General features: G+C 34.2%; 1 non-coding gene across 1 annotated transcript; it reads left to right on the top strand.

The window, feature by feature from the left end:
- Positions 1–3532: 3532 nt before the first annotated feature.
- Positions 3533–3639, top strand: LOC145135262 (small nucleolar RNA R71). The gene has a single exon (XR_013719724.1). It is a non-coding gene; the product is annotated as a small nucleolar RNA R71 (small nucleolar RNA).
- Positions 3640–4401: the final 762 nt, after the last annotated feature.

Below are 4401 nucleotides of genomic sequence, written 5' to 3'. Positions count from 1 at the left end.
GGTTATTCACACCTTGTTTGTGATCCTCGGCATCCCAGTCACAAACATGAGAGGGCACAATCGAGATTCAAACATGCCATTGAAAGTTCAATGTATCTCAAAAGATCTAGGATTTTCAAATCCAATTAAAACTTAATTATATTTCGTTTTTCACGGTGGAAATTGGTAAATCGTTATTTACCTACCTTCAACTATTTTATAACTCGGATTACGGCATCCCTCTTCTGGTTATAAATAGGTTGTTGGGTCCTAGCCTTAATATTTCATATTGGGTGTTATATTAAGGACTTTAAATCAACTAACTTGAATTTCTCCCTTATAGATGTCTAGTTTAGACAACTATGGTCTTCCCAAATCTTTAGGAACAAGCTTCCTAATGAAGATGATATCCCAAAGGGCAATCAAGGTGAAAGACTAATCCCTTTATTGAGCACTAATGGGACTAGAAATCATACTTCATTTCCTCCACCTCCATCGATAATTCTCCCTATCCCACAAGTTTCAAGACTTGAATAGTTCTAAGTCACTCAATCCCTATTGGCAATCGAAGTCTATATGTGCTTACATCTTAGAGGTTAAGCCACATATTGACAAGTCGGGAGAGTCGGGTGTCAAAGTCTTGAGGAAAGTTGGTTATTGACTGGGTTCTTTAGTCACTTCCTGATAACAGACTATGACATGACCCTTAATGATATTACATGTTTGCTTGATGATCCTGAATCAGCAATGATTTGGAACATTGGTAAAGCAAATTAAATTGGAAGATCTACTTCCCAAACCTATTTGGACATTGAAATTGGTGACAATGGAAGTCCATAAAACAATCTTTTCCAATTGAAAGGGATCAGCCATGGTCAAGTCGTTTGACCTTATGGTAAAGAGAAAGGCTAAGTCTGTGATAGTCCTGTGTACCATTTCCAAAGAGTCCATATGTTTCCTTTTGCAATAGGAGGGGCATTGGTTGCAAAGCTACCAAATTTACCTGAAACCTCATAAGGATGGTAAAGTCAAAAGTTTGACTCTACTTCAGGTAAAGTCCGTTATCTAACTCTATTAAGTCTCTTTTGGAGATTCTTAATACATGATGTAATGTAATTACATTTTGATGTTTTTGAAGAATCAAAGGAAGCTTAAAGAAAAGGTGTGATGATTCTGATCGCATGGTTCGATGACCAGAATTTTGAGCCACTACATAAGAGTTATGAGATATTGCTTAGGAATAGATAACAACAAATTTTTCATATGAATTTGCATTGTAAGGATAAGTTTTCCGCAAGTTTTTAAAATTAAAGAAAAGTTTTGATTTTATTTATTTTAAGTATCCTTACAAAGGCATTTGTGAAAAATTGTTGTTTAAATGTCTCCATTGATAAGCAATATTTGGAAAATGAATTTGATTCTTTCGTTTGTGGTAGTGTCATAATTTATCAAATAAAGAAAAATTCTCATCACCCAAGTTTCAGTTGGATAGAAACTTGGAATTATGCAAGTTATATTGTGTGGTGAATGAGAATTTTCATCTTTGAGAAATTAAGACTGAGACCTTGTTCACATTCACATGTGAGTCAAGCGAAGGACTAAAGGATCGGGTACATTAGGTTGTGCACTAGTCAGGTCCACCACAAAGGTTGATAAGATTATTCGTTATGATTTACTAAAGTTTAGTAAATATGATTATGCTTACAAGTTTAAGTGTAATTCTGAAACATTGGAAAAGTTTCAATGATTGGCAGAATGAATAAGAAGAATCAATTAGGCAGAAAGATAAAAGTTTCTCCAATCTGAAGAGATGGGAGAGTACTTGTGTATCTTGTTTTAATGATTATCTTGGTGATTATGGAACCATATCACAATTGATCCTCTAAGGACATCTTATTGTATTTGTTGGCTAAGGAGAGGAATCGTGAATTGTGGAAATGGTTAAATCAAAGATAAATCATACTTCGTTCCAAAATCAAATCTTAGAGTCATACTCCAAGATTGAGCCTTGAGTGACTTAATCTTTAGAAAGTTCATAACACTTGTCAAATGTAGAGTAAGATGTTTCCTATTCTTGTACATTTGAGATTGGTAAGTTGTGATGTTTTGGATAAAACAAAGACCAACTAAGACCAATTATGAGAAGTGTTTAACTTGATAAGAATCTGCACTAACTCTTGAATATTTTTTTTGTCAAGGAATGGTTCTTGACAAAGAGAATCTTAAATGTCAAGAGGACAGTGGGAGTATTGAGATAGTTTCAAGAACTAATCAAGAGTTTTGTTAATCACTAGCCCACGATTTGAGGTCTGTAACCTATCGTGTTGACATATTCTTATTTCTGTGTCTATTCCAGTAAAAGTTGACCATGCTTATGAGTTCTATGAGTTCTCAATTGTTTTCATAACAACCCGGAAGCAATGGTAGGCATTGTGCTACCAGGTGGCAAGAAATTAAGATTGAACAAGTTCAGTCCATTTGAATTTGATTTTGTCATGAACCTTGTCTTGTGATTATGGTTGTGACAAATTCACATGGATAGGAACACTTACACCATAAAAATCTAAGTGTCATAAGGTTTCTCTTCGATTCATGAAAATGATGGTAAGGAAACTCTTTCACTAAGTAGATTTTGAGTAGATAGCAATAGTGAGAATGACAAAAAGGTCTAAACATTATGATTACGGCATCCCTTTTCATAATTGTTTAGACACACATGTGATCTAAGGAAAGGTGTATGATTTTGATAAAGTCTTATCAAAGCAATTTTGTATCTGAAATCTGAACTTTGGTAAGAAAGTCAATAAAGTATTGATTTCTAGAAGTCCTGTTGATTTTTTGGGTACATGTCAAACCTAGTGGGAGCATAAGTGTTATGCTAATAAGATACTAATCATTATGCTAGTGGGAGCATGATTATTATATTAAGTGTTGCGAGTAAGCAATGTTAATTATAGAAAACAAAAGTTTCAATTCGCTTTGAAAAAAGTTGTTTTCCTATAATTAAGGGAGAGGATTTTATACTTCATTCCAATTCTACAAGCTTAGATTGAGATTTTAATCAATTTTAGTCAAGGATATATATGAATGTTATGTTTGAATGGTTAAACATAAGGAAATTCTATATATGTTGCGTTCTCAAAATTCGATTATGATTACGGCGTACCTCTTCATAGTTCGAATTGTGAGAACATGGCAAATAAAAATTTTATAGCATGAATTGTGTCCCATATGCTTCGGGTATAGGTTCGATTACATGTGCTATAATCCGGTCTAGATTTTCCAAATGCCTAGGGCATTAAGATGGAAAAAGGAATAGAACTGGAAATGACTAAAATGATTAAGCAAATTGTCGAGGACAATCTGAGGTTTACCAAAGATTGGTTGCTCATGGAAAATTAGAAGTATAGAGTAAGGACCATATTGACATATTTTGAAAAGAGGCAACTCTTGTTCAAAATTGATGGTCAAAATGGTAATATGGAATTGTTTCCATAGGTGGAAGTTATTCTTTGAATCTGTGTAAGATTAAAGAACTTAGTGTTGGCTATTTAGATCATGATGTGGGAAATTCCTTAGTAAGCCCTTGTATCTCTCCCAAGCCTCGTATAAGGACTCTCCAGCTTGTTGTTCAAAGTTGGCAATGGCTTTCTTCAATTTGGCTATCTTTGAGGGGGGACAAAATTGATCAATGAACTCTTCCTTCATTTTAGCCCATGTAGTGATAGATCTTGGAGGTAATGATTTGAGCCAATCCTTTGCAGCACCTTTGAATGTAACTGGAAGCATACATCGTTGACCTCATCCAAGTGTTTATAAGCATCTTCGTGATCTTTTCCGTAGAAGGGGATCCCCTTTAGTTGAGCAAGTTTTTGGATTAATGTCTAAGTCCATAACTATAATTGGTAAGACTTGACCCGACCTGGCATGGTCCATTTGGGTTGCATGGCATCGGGACAATTGGATAGACAAGATGAGGAGAAAGGATACTAGTGATTTATATTAATATATTATAAGTTCTAATATATTAATATATAATCATATTATTTTAATTAGTATTAATCAAAAATTAATTTTTAATTAATTAAGTCATCAAAAGGAACTAATTAAATATGGATTCTTAGATATATATATATATGTGTGATGGGCCATGTTCATTTAGGTTGGGATAAGCTTTCATGGATAGTCCATGGAGTGTTTAACCCATGGATCATATGAAATGAAAGGTCATGGGTATTAGGATTTAACCCTAATCTCCACACTATATAAAGATGTCCTTGGTTGGTGAAATTGACACAAGTGTGTGTACAGAAAAGGGCAATGTTGATTTCACTAGAGAGAACCAAAGTATCCTTATTCTCAAGGTTATTCCAAGTGTTCATGGTGTTGTGTGAACCATTTGAGGTGTCACACTTGGGGCAC

This window comes from Lactuca virosa, chromosome 8, assembly GCF_052849685.1.
Source record: "Lactuca virosa cultivar CGN04683 chromosome 8, Lactuca_virosa_CGN04683_v6, whole genome shotgun sequence".
NCBI lineage: Eukaryota > Viridiplantae > Streptophyta > Magnoliopsida > Asterales > Asteraceae > Lactuca > Lactuca virosa.
The sequence above is the reverse complement of the archived record's forward strand: the minus strand, read 5'-3'. Positions and strand labels throughout refer to the sequence as shown.